This window comes from Sus scrofa, chromosome 6 (assembly GCF_054392235.1).
Source record: "Sus scrofa isolate SSC_HxYL_T2T_F1_AM1 chromosome 6, Sscrofa_HxYL_maternal_Yorkshire_Landrace_v2.0, whole genome shotgun sequence".
In the NCBI taxonomy this organism is placed as follows: Eukaryota; Metazoa; Chordata; class Mammalia; order Artiodactyla; family Suidae; genus Sus; species Sus scrofa.
Window position 1 is genome coordinate 151,322,958 of NC_139388.1, and position 16,771 is coordinate 151,339,728.

At 39.9% G+C, this 16,771-nt stretch overlaps 1 protein-coding gene across 1 annotated transcript in view; it reads right to left on the reverse strand.

Annotated features, from left to right (window-relative positions):
* The window catches only part of LEPR (leptin receptor), a 94,173-nt gene extending 78,166 nt beyond the window's left edge, over positions 1-16,007 (reverse strand). Inside the window, exons 1-2 of the mRNA XM_021093487.2 lie at positions 15,754-16,007; positions 15,372-15,416 (exon numbers count right to left, since the gene is read on the reverse strand). The gene's annotated coding sequence lies outside the window, so the exon portion shown is untranslated. The remainder of the gene's footprint in view (positions 1-15,371; positions 15,417-15,753) is intronic.
* Between the last annotated feature and the right edge of the window lie 764 nt (positions 16,008-16,771).

Consider the following 16,771-nt stretch of genomic DNA (forward strand, 5'->3'; position numbering starts at 1 on the left):
GAAGCCAACAGGAAGTTTACGAGGATAATCATAGGTCAGAACCATTGAAAAAGGTTGTTAAAGGAGTTCCCGTCGAGGCACAGCAGAAATGAATCCGACTAGGAACGATGTGTTGCAGGTTTGATCCCTGACCTTGCTCAGTGGGTTAAGGATCCGGCATTGCTGTGAGCTGTGGTGTAGGTTGCCGATGTGGCTCGGATCTGGCATTGCTGTGGCTGTGGTGTAGGCCTAGCCTGGGAACCTCCATATGCCACAGGTGCGGCCCTAAAAAAGACAAAGAATCAAAATAAAAAAAAGAAAGAAAAGAAAAAGGTTGTTAAATAAATGGGTATTTTAAAATAATATCCCCTTAACAAAACCCTATAGAAAAACAAATATAATTCAAGAGAATCACTCCAAATTGATGAAAGCTTCCACTCAGCAGTAATATATGATAATTTTACATGTATACATATATTATAGTATAACCTCAAAATAACATAGGCTTATTACAATGTAGCTTCAAATATATATATATATGATGAAAATTCAGAATACTAAAAGAAAAAAACAGAAAATCACATACATGGTAGAAAATGTTAATACACTCTTCTAAAGAATGAACAGAACAGCAGACATAAATACATGAAGATATATGAAATTGAAACAATATTAACAAGTGACACGAACAAAAACATTAACAAGTTTGACATACATTGACCTCTGCTCCCCTAAACTATAGATTACACATTATTTTTAGTCACCAGTGGGCCATTTATAAAAACTGACCATATAGGAAAACATAAAGCAAATTACAGATAAATCCAAAAGACTAAAATCATACTCACTACATTCCCTAAAACTGCTTTTTTTAAGGGCCACACCCATGGCATATAGAGGTTCCCAGGCTAGGGGTTGAATCAGAGCTATAGCCACTGGCATACGTCACAGCCAAGCAATGCCAGATCCGAGCCGCATCTGCCACCTACACCACAGCTCATGGCAATGCCGGATCCTTAACCTGGTCCTCATGAAAACTAGTCAGATTCGTTTCTGCTGAGCCATGACAGGAACTCCAAAAAGTGTTTTTAAGTGGGGAAAAAAATAGGAAAAATAAAACTACACAAATATTAGGACGTTATTGAAAACAAAAAATTTCTGAGTGAGCCACTGAGCAAAAAAATGATATAATGAAAATCAAAATATATTTTAAATTGATGATAGTGAAAAAAAGCATCTCAAAACTTAAATTAGGAGTTCCCGTCGTGGCGCAGTGGTTAACGAATCCCACTAGGAACCATGAGTTGGCAGGTTTGATCCCTGGCCTTGCTCAGTGGGCTAAGGATCCGGCGTTGCCGGGAGCTGTGGTGTAGGTTACAGAGAGGAAAATTCAAAGTCGGAAATAAATAATATTTCAAAAAAAGAAGAAAGGATGAAAATTAATGAGCTATCATTCATTTTAAGATGTTAGAATAAAATAGCAAAAAAAAAAGAATATCAAGGAAAGTAAAGTGGAGGGAATACTAAAGATACTAAAGAGTGATATTAACAAAACAGAAAACAAACATGCAAAATTGAGAACCAACAAATATAAAATCGGTGGGGTTTTTTTGGGGAGTTGTCTTTTTTTGCCTTTTCTAGGGTCACTCGGACGGCATATGAAGGTTCCCAGGCTAGGGGTCTAATCAGAGCGGTAGCTGCTAGCCTACGCCATAGCCACTGCAATGCCAGATCTGAGCTGCATCTGCAACCTACACCACAGCTCACAGCAACACCGGATTCTTAACCCACTGAGTAAGGCCAGGGATCAAACTGGCAACCTCATGGTTCCTAGTCAGATTCGTTTCTGCTGTGCCACGACAGGAACTCCCTTAACTGGGTGTTTTGAAAAACAAGCAAAATAAATTCTGATGCGATTGAGAGAGAGTACAAATAACCAGAATCAGCAATGAAAGGGAGACATAAATGCAGAATTAATCAGGACCAACTTTATGCCAAATCATTTTGAACTTTTAGATGAAATGGGAAAATTCTTGGAAAATATAATTTACCAAAGCTGACTCAATAGAAAGAAAGAAAAGGATAAAAAGACAAAGGGAGGGTTGGAGGAATTAAGAAACCTGAGTAGTTCATATAACCAGGAAAAAATTCAATCCATGGTCAAAAATCTGGTTCCACCAAAGGTTTTCACAATAAAACAAATAATTTTACACCAACAAAAACCCTTCCAGAGACTAGAAAAAAGTCAACATTTGGCAATTCAGATCTATAATTAATATAACTTAACACCCAAACACAACAAGGACAATTTGAAAAAGCAAGGTTAGAGCCAATTTTATCTTAGACTTTCAAAAATCCTTAGCAAAATATTAGCAAATGGAATTCTGCAAAGCATCAAATGCTCATATAGAATGAGTAGGACTGTCACACTGAGGGTAGTGGGCGAGGGGAATACTACAATTTAATATTTGAAAAAGCACTTAATGTAATTCACTCCATTAATATACTGAAGGAGAACAGGCAACCGATTATATCAGCAAATATTAAAAAAGCATCTGATAATGGTTGATATCTATTCATGATTTTAAAAAACTGTTTGCCAGCTAGAAATGGAACAAAAGTATTACTTCTGTAAAGGAGTATCTACCAAAATCCAAAGCAAACATCATTCTTAATATGAAATGATTTTCCCTGTCGGCACTTCAAATCAGCATTATACCTGAGGTCCTAGTCAAGACAATAATGGAAGTGGAAAAAATTTAAGGATTATAAAGGAGGAAACAAAACTGTCATTATTCATAAATGACAAGAAAGGTGGACAATCCCAATGGATCTATAGGTAATTTGTTTAACTTAATTACAAAATTCATCAAGGTTGCTGGTAAAAAAGATAACTGTATAAAACAACACTATTTTAAATACTTCCCAGCTTATCCTATGAGGCCAGCACTACTCCTATATCAAAACCAATGACAGCACAATAAAAGAAAACTACAGACCAAGATCCCTTATGAATACAGGTGCAAAACTACTAAGAAACCAAATCCAGCAATGTATAAAATGGATTATACCACTGCGACCAATTATGATTTAACTCAGAAATAAAGTATGGTTTAAAATATGAAAATCAATCCACATATCAATCAATAGTAATAATAGAATAAAAGACATGATCATTCAGCATTTGACAAACTCCAATGCCATTTTAAGACAAAAACATTCAACTAGGAATGGAAAATAACTTCAACTTGGTAACAGCTTACATATGAACAACCTACAGCTAACATCATACTTAGTGGTGAAAGACTGGCTGCTTCCCTGCCAAGATAAGGAACAAGACAAAGTTATTCACTTTTCCTCTCTATTAAACTGGAGGTTAGCCAGGGCTACTGGGCAAGAAAAAGAAATAGAAGGCATCCAGATTAGAAAGAGAGAAGCAAAAGGATCTGTATTCCCAGGTGACCCAAACTTATATAAGAAAACACTAAGGAATTTACAAAATATATGACACCTAGTAAGTTCTGCAAGGTTGCAGAATACAAAATCAATATACAAAAATCATTTATATTTCTATACATTAGCAATGAATAATCTGAAATAAAAGATAATTCCATTTCCAGCAGCATCAGAAAGAATAAAACACTTAGGAATATCTTCAACAAAAGAAATGCAACTATTTGTACACTGAATACTAAAAATATCACTGATAGAAAGTAAATAATACCTAAATAAATGGAAAAATATTTCATGTGCATGGACTGAAAGACTTAATTTTATTAAGATATTAATACTTCTTCAATTACTCTCATATACAGTGCAAACCCTTCAAAATCCCAGCTACATTTCAAGCAGAAATTGACACGTTGATTCTAAAGTTCATGTGGATAAACAAGGGAATAGCTAAAACAATATTGAAAAAAACAAAGTTGGAGGGTTTACTTCTGATTTCAAAACTTGTTTCAAAGCTACAGTAATCAAGATGGTGTAGTACCTGCAGTAAGGATAAAAATATAGATCAATGGAATAGAACTGAGATTCCAGAAATAAGCCCTTACATTTTTGACAAATTGATTTTTGATAAGGTGCCTAAATATGGGGAAAGAATGGTCTTTTCAACAATCGTGTTGAGACAAGTAGATATTCACATGCAAAAGAGCTAAGTTGGTCCCTTCTTCATTCCATATAATGAAAGTAATCAAAAACCTAAAACCAACTATAATGGAAAAATAAAAATCACTTAAGAAATATAAAAAAATAAAAATTAAAAAACTAAATGTAAAAGCTAATACAAACTACAAAATTCTTATAAGGAAAACACCGAAGTGAATCTACTTGACTTTGAATTAAGTAAGGGTTTCTTAGGACACAAAAACTAAAGACAAAAATAAATAAACTGGATTTGATTAAAATTTAAAACTTTGGGACTTCAAAGGATACCATCAAAAAACTGAGAAAATGACCTAATTTTTGAAATTCTATATTTTTGAAATTCTATATCTTGTGAAGAATTATTATCTATGGAGTTCCCATCATGGCTCAGTGATAACGAATCCAACCAGTATCCATGAGGACACAGTTCAATCCCTGGCCTAATCAGTGGGTTAAGGAGCCGGCATCGCCATGAGTTGTGGTGTAGGTAGCAGACACAGCTCAGATCCTGAGTTGCTATGGCTGTGGCATAGGTCTGCAGCTGTAGCTCCAATTTGACCCCTAGCGTGGGAACTTCCATAGGCTGCGGATGTGGCCCTAAAAAAGGCAAAAAAAAAAAAAAAAAAAAGTTAATTGTGCACTATAAAAGGATGCATTTCATGATATGCTAATTATAGCTCAATAAAGCTGTTATTTTAAAAATACTTTCAAAGGTCAAATTTATTTCCATATGGCAGTAACAAAAAGACAATAAATTTTTAAAATATCATTTAAAATAATTTCAAAAAAATGCAGGTGCTTTGAATAAATCTAACAACTCCTAATGGAAAAATCAGACTATACTTACATTTAATATATTAGAGAAGACCTAAATATATTGGAGAGAGTCATGAATTCTAAGACTGAATATTTAAAAGACATCAATTTCGTTTTAATTGTTTATATACTCAAAATAATCTCAATAAAATCTTCATTGAATCCCTGACAGATTTTTTTAGAATTTGACAAGCTGATTCAAAAAATGTATATGGGAGTTCCCGTCGTGGCGCAGTGGTTAACAAACCCGACTAGGAACCATGAGGTTGCGGGTTCGATCCCTGCCCTTGCTCAGTGGGTTAACAATCCGGTGTTGCCGTGAGCTGTGGTGTAGGTTGCAGACGCGGCTCGGATCCAGCATTGCCGTGGCTCTGGCGTAGGCTGGTGGCTATAGCTCCGATTCGCCCCCTAGCCTGGGAACCTCCGTATGCCGAGAGAGCAGCCCAAGAAAATGGCAAAAAGACAAAAAAAAAAAAAAAATGTATATGGAAAGGCAAAGGACCAAGAAAGGCTACAGCACTCCTGAGAAAATTGCACAAAGTGGGAGGATTTGCTCCCCTACCTACCAGACAGAAAGACCTAATATAAATCTGTAGTAATTACAGAAAGAAAACAAAGGAACACATACAGAGCCCAGAAACAAAACCATACATATATTAACTCTCAATAGTTGAAAATAATAAATATTTGTTGTTTTAAACAAGTTTTTAAAACACTAAATTTGGGGGCAATTAATTACACAGCAATAGAAAACTAAAGCATTGCTGCTCCCCAGTATTCCCAGATTTATTTTTTTCGCACTGGACAAGTGTGGCATTATCTAATAAAGCTGGTATCTACAAGCTCTGTGATTGAGTAATTTGACTAATAGTTTTATACTTGAAAAAAAAACTCTGCATCTGTGCACCAAGATATTTGCAGAAGAATCATATGTAGTTTATTTACGTAGTGAAAGAAAGAAATGAAGGAAGGTAGGGAGGAAAAGAGGGATGGAAATGACCCAATTATTCTTAATCAGAGCTAGTAAAAAAAAATAAATAAAGGTATCATATTCACAGAATAAAAATACCCAATAATGAAAAGAAATAAATAAAGCCACTATCAGGAGTTCCCGTCATGGAGCAGTGGTTAACGAATCCGACTAGGAACCATGCAGTTTCGGGTTCCATCCCTGGCCTTGATCAGTGGGTTAAGGATCCGGTGTTGCCATGAGCTGTGGTGTAGGTTGCAGACTCGGCTGGGATCCCACGTTGCTGTAGCTGTGGTGTAGGCCAGTGGCTACAGCTCCGATTCGACCCCTAGCCTGGGAACCTCCATGTGCCATGGGGAGCGGCCCAAGAAATGGCAAAACAAATAAAAAACAGCCACTGTCAGCAACAGCATTCCATCAACAAAAAAAAATTGAGCACCCATTACATGCTAGGCCCTATTTCAGATACTAGGGATGCAATAATGAGCAAAACAGGGAAAAAAAAAAAAAATCCACCCTCATGGAGTTTACATTCTAAAGAGACAGGTGAAAAAAAGATTAGCAAGCAGTATTTTTAAAAGTGGTAAGCACTAAGAGGAAACGCAAAGCAAAGGAAAGAGTAAGTGGTGTTTTGCAAGGTAAGATGTGCAATTTTAAATATGATAATCAGGGTGGGTATCATTGAAAAACAGACCACTAAACAAAGATTTAAAGAAAGTGAAAGTTTTAGCCAACCGAATCCAACAGCATATAAAAAAGATCATACACCACGACCAAGTGGGATTCATCCCAGGTTCACAAGGTTGGTTCAACATATGCAAATCAATCAACTTCACACACATATTAACAAGAAAAGTCAAAAACCACACGATCGGAGTTCCCATCGTGGTGCAGTGGTTAACGAATCCGACTAGGAACCATGAGGTTACAGGTTCGGTCCCTGCCCTTGCTCAGTGGGTTAACGATCTGGCGTTGCCGTGAGCTGTGGTGTAGGTCACAGATGCGGCTCGGATCCCGCGTTGCTGTGGCTCTGGCGTAGGCTGGTGGCTACAGCTCCGATTAGACCCCTAGCCTGGGAACCTCCATATGCCGCGGGAGCGGCCCAAGAAATAGCAACAACAACAACAACAACAAAAGACAAAAAAGACAAAAGACAAAAAAAAAACAAAAACAAAAAAAAAAACCACACGATCATCTCAATAAATGCAGTAAAAGCATTTGACAAAGTCCAATGTCCATTCATGATCAAAATTCTTACCAAAGTGGGTACAGAGGGAACATACCTTAGCATAATAAAAGCTATTTATGACAAATCCACAGCAAATACAATATGCAATGGAGAAAAGCTGAAAGCCTTGTCATTAAAATCTAGAACAAGACAAGGATGCCCACCTCACCACTGTTACCCAACATAGTATTGGAAGTCCTACTACAGCAATCAGATAAACAAAAGAAATAAAAGGTGTATCCAGATTGGAAGAGAAGAGGTAAAACTGTCACTGTATACCGATAACATGATACTGTATATAGAAAACTCTAAGGACTCAACCCAAAAACTGCTTGAACTGACCAACATATTCAGCAAAGTAGCAGGATATAAGATTAACATTCAGAAATAAGTCACATTTCTGTATACTAACAATGAAATATTAGAAAAAGGAATACAAAAATACAATACCTTTTTAAATGGCACCACAAAAAATCAAATACCTGGGAATAAACCTGACCAAGGAGATGAAAGACTTATATGCTGAGAACTATAAAACATTAATCAAGGAAATTAAAAAGGATTCAAAGAAATGGAAAGATAGGAGTTCCCGTCGTGGTGCAGTGGTTAACGAATCTGACTAGGAACCATGAGGTTGCAGGTTCAATCCCTGGCCTTGCTCAGTGGGTTGGGGATCTGGCATTGCCGTGAGCTGTGGTGTAGGTCGCAGATGCAGCTCGGATCCCATGTTGCTGTGGTTCTGGCAAAGGCTGGCGGTTACAGCTCTGATTAGACCCCTAGCCTGGGAACCTCCGTATGCCATGGGAACGGCCCTAAAAAAGGCAAAAAGCCAAAAAAAAAAAAAAAAAAAAAAAAAGAAAGAAAGAAATGGAAAGCTATTCCATGCTCCTGGGCTGGAAAAATTAATATTGTAAAAATGGCCATACTACCCAAAGCAATCTACAGATTCAATGCAATCTCTGTCAAATTACCCATGACATTTTTCACAGAACTAGAACAAACAATCCAAAATTTTATTTGGAACCACAAAAGACCAAGAACTGCCAAAGCAATCCTGAGGAACAAATACCAAGCAGGAGGCATAACTCTCCCAGACTTCAGGCAATACTACAAAGCCACAGTCATCAAGACAGTGTGGTACTGGTACCAAGACAGACATACAGACCAATGGAACAGAACAAAGAATCCAGAAATAAACCCAGACACCCACAGTCAATTAATCTTTGACAAAGGAGGCAAGAACATAAAATGGGAAAAAGACAGTCTTTTCAGCAAGTGGTGCTAGGAAAACTGGACAGCAACATGTAAATCAATGAAACTGGAACACACCCTCACACCATACACAAAAATAAACTCAAAATGGCTTAAAGACTTAATCATAGGACAAGACACCATCATACTCCTAGAAGAGAACATAGGCAAAACATTCTCTGACATCAACCATACAAATGTTTTCTCTGGTCAGTCCCAAGACAACAGAAATAAAAGCAAAAATAAACCAATGGGATCTAATCAAACCGAACAAGCTTTTGCACAGCAAAGGAAACCATAAAAAAAAAGAGAGAAAGAGAGAGAGAGACAACTTACAGAATGGGAGAAAATTTCAAATGATGCAACTGACAACAGCTTAATCTCTAAAATATACAAACAACTTATACAACTCAACAGCAAAAGAGCCAACAACCCAATAGAAAAATGGGCAAACGACCTGAACAGACATTTCTCCAAAGATATACAGATGGCCAACAGGCACATGAAAAAATGCTCAACATCACTGATTATTAGAGAAATGCAAATCAAAACTACTATGAGGTACCACCTCACGCCAGTCAGAATGGCCATCTTTAATATGTTCACAAATAACAAATGCTGGAGAGGATGTGGAGAAAAGGGAACCCTCCTGCACTGTTTGTGGGAATGTAAATTGGTATAACCACTGTGGAGAACAGTATGGAGGTACCTTAGAAAACTATATATAGAACTACCATATGACCCAGCAATCCCACTCTTGGGCATATATCCAGACAAAACTTTCCTTCAAAAAGACAAATGTGTCCATATGTTCATTTCAGCACTATTCACAAGAGCCAAGATATGGAGACAACCTAAATACCCATTAATATATGACTGGATTAAGAAGATGTGGTATAGATACACAATGGAATACTACTCAGCCATAAAGAAGAACAAAATAATGCCATGTGCAACAACATGGATGGAACTAGAGACTCTCATACTAAGTGAAATAAGTCAGAAAAAGACAAATACCATAAGATATTATTTACATCTGGAATCTAATATATGGCACAAATGAACCTTTCCACAGAAAAGAAACTCATGGACTTGGAGAACAGACCTGTGGTTGCCAAGGAGGAGGAGGAGGGACAGGGAGGGACTGGGAATTTGGGATTAATAGCTGCAAACTATTGCCTTTGGAATGGATAAGCAATGAGATTCTGCTGTATAGCACTGGGAACTGTATCTAGTCACTTATGATGGAGCATGATAATGTGAGAAAAAAGAATGTATATGTGTGTGTGACTGGGTCACCTTGCCATATGGTAGAAAGTGGACAGAACACTGTAAACCTGCTATAATGGAAAAAATAAAAATCATTAAAATTAAAAAAAATCTGAACTGGTAGAATGAATAAAGCAGATTGCCCTCCCTCAAGTGCGTGGGCCTCACCCAATCAGTTGAAGGCTTGCATAGAACAAAAAAGCTGACCGTTGCATGAGAGAGAATTCTTCCTGCTTTCCTGCCTTTGAAGTGAGACATAAGCTGTTGTTTGTTTGTTTTTCTGCCTTTGGACTCTAAATGAAGCATTGCCTCTTCTTGTGTCTCAAGCCTGCCAGCCTTTGGAGGAACTACAGCACTGGTCCTCAGGTCTTCAAACTCAAGCTAGAACTACACATTGTTCTCCTGGGTCTCCAGCTTCTGGCTCTCCCCTCAGACTGTGGGATTTGCCTACCTGCATAATTGAGTGAGTCAGTTTCTTAAAATAAATCTGTTCATGCACACACACACGTGTACACATACATACATTGGTCTAATTTCTCTGCAGAACTCTGATTAATACAAATATTTTTTGTGTGTGTGTCTTTTTTTTTTGTCTTTATAGGGCCACACCCACAGCGTATAGAGGTTCCCAGGCTAGGGGTCTAATAAGAGCTGTAGCTGCTGGACTATGACAGAGCCACAGCAACACCAGATCCGAGCCAGGTCTGTGACCTACACCACAGCTCACAGCAATGCTGGATTCCTTAACCCATTGAGCAAGGCCAGGGATCAAACCCAAAACCTCATGGTTCCCAGTCAGATTCATTTCCACTGAGCCACGATGGGAACTCCAATATAAACATATTTACTTTGCAATTAAACGAGTTCAAACCTCAGCTTCATCATCTACTTAATCAAGGAGCCTTGGGCTAGCCATTAACCTCTCTAAACTTCAGTTTCCTCAAGCATAAAATGAGGACACTGGCAGAATCTCAATGACAAGGGTGTGAAGTGACTGCAAGATAATCCTTGTAAAACACTGCACTTGGCCTTTAATCAAGCTCTCAATAAATATTTAGCATTTTCATTAAGGTTAATAATGTATATCAGGAACCATTTTGGAGATGTACAATTCAATACTGGCTCTTTCATTAAACAGCTGTTTCACCTCTGTTTTCTCATCTGTAAAATAGCAATAAGCTAGAAGAGATCTACTCAAAGTGGGGTCCACTGTGTGCTGGCCATCTGTGACCTGTTACTGGTCAATAATGAGGAATCCAGAGAACCAGCTGGTATGCATTATTTAGAGACTTCCATAGCAATTTGACCAAGCAATTTCATGTCTTTTGCATCTAATAATAAAAGGTTTGGTTTTGTAAAAAAAATAATAATAATAATAATAAATAAAGGAAGTAAGTCCTGGGGACATCTGGAAGAAGGGCCTTTCGGGCAGAGCTAAGGTGTCTCTGATATACACAAAGAATAGAAGGAGACCAGTGTGGCTGGAACTCAATGAGTGAGAAAAACAGGAAATGAGGTCAGATAGGTTAAAGGGGGGTGGAGGGAATCTCGTGGCACTTCATAGGTGTTTCTAAAGATTTTGGTCTTCTAGGATTTGACTCTGCATGAACTAGAAAGGCACTGGAGATTTTGGAGAAAAAAGTGCATCATCTGACATATGTTGTAAGAAAGAGCTCTGATTGCAATTTTGAGGATGGATTACGGAGGGCAAAGGATAAAAGCAGTGTGACTGGTTAGGAGGTCCTTTCGCTAATCCACGTGGAAGATGATGGCAGCTCAGACTAGGAAGGCAGCCACAGAGGTAAAAACAGTAATCATAGTTAGAAATTATTTTGAAGATAGAGCAAAGAGGACTTGCTGGCACATTACAACTAAGGTACGAGGGGACAGGAGATATCAAAGGTAATTCCAAGGTTTGGGGCCTGAGCAGCATGAAGGATGGAGATGGGGAGGGCTGCAGATAGTGTGGGCTTGGGCATGATGAAGATTACATTTTCAGCATGTTAAATTGGAGATGTCTACTAGACAAGTTCATGGAAACGCTGAGCGGGCAACTGGATTCAGAGGTCTGAAGTTCAGAAAGAGAACTCAAAGCTCGAGCTATCATTTTGGAGTCATCACTGTACAAATACAAAGACTGCATGACATCATCGAAGGAGGTAGAGAGAACAGAGCTCCCAAGGACTACAGATTAAGACCTTCTAAGGAGTTCCTGCAGTGGCTCAGTGGGTTAGGAACCCAACATAGTGTCCGAGAGGATGCAAGTTCAATTCTGACCTTGTTCATTGGGTTAAGGACCTGGTGACCCTGGCCTGGGAACTTCCATATGCTGCAGGTGCAGCTGTAAAACAACGACAACAAAAAAAACCTCCATTACACATTTTTTTAATAAGGAGTTCCTGTTGCGGCTCACGGGTTAAGAAACTGACTGGTATCCATGAAATGCAGGTTTGGTCCCTAGCCTCCCTCAGTGGATTGAGGATCCAGCACATGTCACAAGCTGCGGTGTAGGTCACAGATGCAGCTCAGATCTGGCATTGCTGTGGCTGTGGTGTAGGCCAGCAGCAGCTCCAATGTGACACCCACCTGGGAACTTCCATGTGCCCTGGTTGCGGGTTCAGCCCTAAAAAGACCAATAGAGAAAGAAAGAAATCAAAAGACATTCTAAGTGTAAAATCTCTGAGAGAAGAAGAGAGACCAGCCAAAGGGACAGGAGGCAACGGTGGGTGAAGAAGAGAGAAATCAAGAATACATGGTGTCCTCGACGTCAAGAAGGAAATATTACAAAGAGCAGAGAGTGACAATACTATGAGTTGGTGAAGATCAAAGGTGACAACTGACTATTGGGTTTAGGAAAGGTGATGTCGCCAGTGACCATGACAGGCAGAGTACTTCTGAAAACAAAAGCGTGATACAAATAGATTTAAGAGAAAATGTGAAGCAATGAATTAGTGATAGGGACTATAGACAATTCTTTTTTAAAAGTTTATGCTTTAAAAAGAAGAAGAAATGGTTCAGTCCCACAAACATAATGTTAAGCAAAGAAGTTTCTACTCTGGCACAACAAGACCTGTGGCGGCTCTGGAGCTCTGGGATATAGGTTCAATCCCTGGCCCAGCACAGTGGGTTAAGGATCTGGCATTGCCACAGTTAGGACCTGAACCCTGGCCTGGGAACTCCATATGCTGCGGGGTGGCCAAAAAAATTTTTTAAAAAGTTTCATGTTTCCTTTTAAAGAAACATGATTAGGAAGGAACAAGCAAGAAGTTTCTGAGTATTGGCATATTCTCTTACTTGTATGGTGAATAATGGGGTAATTGCCTTATAATTATCTGTTAATGATTCGGTATATTATTTGTCAACCAGTACATTTGTTTTAAGAACTCTTCTCCCTCTATATGTCATAGTTAAAAGTGTTAAAAAAAATTAAGATTAATAAGATCATGTGTGTGAAAAGCCAACAGGAAATAACACTGTAGAGTTACAAAAGTGTTTAAAAATATTTGAGGAGGGATATTTCAAATTATAAGCAGACTAAATTTGAATTGAAACTCTAGGACTGGCCAGCAGGTGAATATTTGTGCCTTTCTGATTTAATTAGAAGTGGAATTTGTAAATCACATAAAATCTTAGGAATTAGGGCAGACTGTAAGCCCTTTTCTTCATTTTTAACTCCACAGGACATGTTTTTAGTATGTGTTTGGCTCTCAGTATGAAAAATGCAGTATAATATCTGCCAAGGCAATTCTTTTCTTTTTCCGGATATTTTTTAAGTTTTATTTCTAAGACCCCCTTGGGATATTACACTTCATAAACACAAACCATTTAGTTATATAATAGTGATCTAACTGTGAAGACACGAGTGTTTTTTTCTTGGCAAATTCATGACAAAAGAGGACTAGAGCTTCTGCCAGCCGTGATGGCCCTCCCAAGCCATGAATGAGCTGGACCCTGGGCAGTCAGATCCACCGCCTGTTTTCAGTTTGTTTTCCAGCAAGAGACCAGAAGCCAGGATGTGTGAGCTGTACTACTCTCTGTTTATTCAACAACCAATTTCCTTAACTCTTTGGGCATTTCTTTCAAAGAAGACAATCACCTACTTCACCAGGGACTATGAGGGAAGACACAGGCCGGAATGACTGATGACACTTCCAGTTCACAGGGTAAAAGGCAGTGAAAATCAATCCACTGTGTTCATAAGAGTCCTTCAAATCTATTCCGCTCTCCCAAACGAAATACAAAGCACATGCTGGGTGGGAACACATTATTTTATTGTAGATCAAAGTCACCAAAAAGAGCCAGAGACACTTCCAAACCTACTCACCTACTGAGGACTTAGTCTCACATAATTCTGAAGTACAAGGAACAAAAAAGCTAGTCTAACATTCTCTGTCTGCTGAAACAAGGCAACAGTTGTTTGTTTTTATCAAAAGAAAATAAAAAGTTCACTGATACTGTATAGTACTCACTTTCTATACAACTCTGTGTGTGTGTGTGTATGTGTGTGAGAGAGAGAGAGAGAGAGAATTCCTAATTTCTGGCTCATCTATTTAGTTAACCTCTGCTATTTTCTGGGATTCATTCCAAATAACTAAAATGCATTACTAAAATTGGCATCTCTGCTATTGAGCTTAATTTCAGAGATGCTCTAAAGTGGTCTGAAACCATTTTTTTTATATTCTACACACAACTTCATGCTACAAAGCAGCAAACACTGTTTAAGAACAGTAATTGATAGGAAGGGTGCTATTTTTGTTTTCCTCCAAAACAATTTTTATTTCCTCCAAATATACAATACAGAAAGAGAGTAAGTAGTATACGAAAGCCACGTTTTGTCAGTGTTGCAAATATTAACTCAAAGTTGAACATGATTCTTTAAGCTAGACTGAGAGGTGATCTAAATATTTACATATAAACTATATATTTCTAAGCTCTTTGAGAAGTGTTTTTCTCTTTAAGTTTTGGTTGGAAAACCCTAAAAGTATACATTATAAATGCATGTAAACAAAATGCCAAGATCAATACAGATTTTTTTGATTTTATAAAATTACGAAATCTAGCCATGTTTGTAACATGTTGAAAAGTTAAAGAATTAAATCATTTTTAAGTTGGGAAACATCCTGGATATTATTAAAAGGCCCTCAGAATTTTAATCCAAGCCTCTAACTTGACAGATGAGGAAACTGAGGCCCAAAGAGGTTAAACTAACCACAGCTGTCATGGTACATGACAAATCATACCAAAATCCAGATGTCCTGACTCCAAGTCCAGAGCTCTGAAAGAGTATTTGTTTCAACATACTTTTAATACTTAAGGAAATGAAAGCTAACAGAAGACGCTCCAGGTAGCCCCTCAATATAAGGAACTCCCTCAGGCTTATAAGAGTCAACCTCCTCCTATTCTTGCAAACCCAAGTCCTAGAAATAGCACCCCCAAAAACCCAGGGTCTCAAAGGGCCCCCTCCTACCTGGGGTTTCCGAAGTGATTCTTCTATTAGGTCTCTTTTTCTCATCCCTACAAGTTCCCTTAAATAAGTGTTTTGGTTGGGATTGGGTTTCATTGTTTTGTTTTATTTCATTAACTTGCTTGGGGCGGGAGACAGGGGTAACAGAAGCTCCAGGCTAAAACAACCCTATAGCACTTTTTTTTTTTTTTTTTTTCTTTTGTCATCCAAACCTACAAATCCTTCCTCAGGGCCCCAAGACTTACTGGTTTCCGTCGCGGTCCCTTTAGTTTCCAAAGTAGCAAGAAGACCTGGAAAAGAAGTTGGCCAGATGGGACGTCCTTTCGGGGGCGCCCGGCAGGTGCGCGCCAAGGCTAGGCTGGCGGCCCTGGACCGCGCGCCCTGATGCTCCTCGCCCCGGGGGCCTCCCGAGAGCCTGGCTCCGGGGAGCCGAGAGCCCCCGCCGCCCCTCCCGCCAGGCACGGGCCCCTCCGGTGACGCCGCCCAAGCGGCCCCGGCCTCCTGGTCCCCAGGTGGCCCGCGGGCTCCAGCCGCGGCGTTCGGCTCCTCGCGTGGCCGGGAGCGGGAAAAGGGGGAAGTAAGGGGCCCCGGGGAGAGTTGGGTCCCACCTTGAGGCCGGGGTCCCACCTTGGCAAAGGCAGAGATGGCGGCGGCGCGGGGGCTCGGGCACCTGCGTCGCTCGTGCTCGGCGGGCCGTGGGCTCTGCGGTGGGGCGGCGCCAAACTCGTCGCGGAAGGTGCCAGGCAACTCTGAGGAGAGCGAAGGCGGCAGGGTGTGGGAGGAGGGGCGGAGGGGAGAGAATAAAGGGAAGGGAGGGCCGGGTGGCCTCCCGCGCGCCCCGCGCCCGCCGCCACCACTCCCGGGGCGGAAGGAGCGGCCCCCGAGCCGCCGGGTGGCCACGCAGGTGACTGGGGCGGCGGCAGGGATGCGGCTGCGCGTGGCAGCGGGCCTGGGGGAGGAAATGCGAGGCGTTTGGGAAGGAGGACCCCTTGCCCGCAGGGAAGCCGAGAATAAAGGCGAACCCAGAGGGAAGGTGGCGCCGGTCCTTTACCCAGCTGTAGGCGAGGCGCGCCCACCCTGAGCAGGAGTCTCAGACCTAGGAGGGGCATTGGGTTCCCTCTGCGCCTCCCACTTCTAGACCTCCAGGCTCCTGCTGCATCAGGTGTGCAAAATGCTACAATACAGAATGCAATAACCGGGAGTGGGAAGGAAAGCTAAATGAAAAAGACCAGAAGTAGTGAGGTAGTGACTTTCCTGTCACCAAGGATGTTTCACCCAGCCGAGCATTTTGGGTCATGCTTGTCAGGAAAGCTGCAGAAGGCACTCATGCTTCTAATGAAGGGTTGAACTAAATGACCACTTCTCTTTGAATCTGGAAATTCAATGGCGTTTGACGTAGTAAGTTAAAAAAAAAAAAAAAAATCCGTCCTTGAAGAGTCTAACTCCAAAGCCAAAGTAGTAAGCATTATTTTTTTTGCTCTCTACTCAAAATATTCATTTATCTATGTGTGTATTTATTTATACATTTTTATTGAGGACCTACTGTGTGCAGACAATATGCTAGGTATGGTTATTATGTTCCTTGAACCTGGTGTTATGACAAGCAAATATTCATGTAATTATCCATTGTTGTGGGTGATATGAA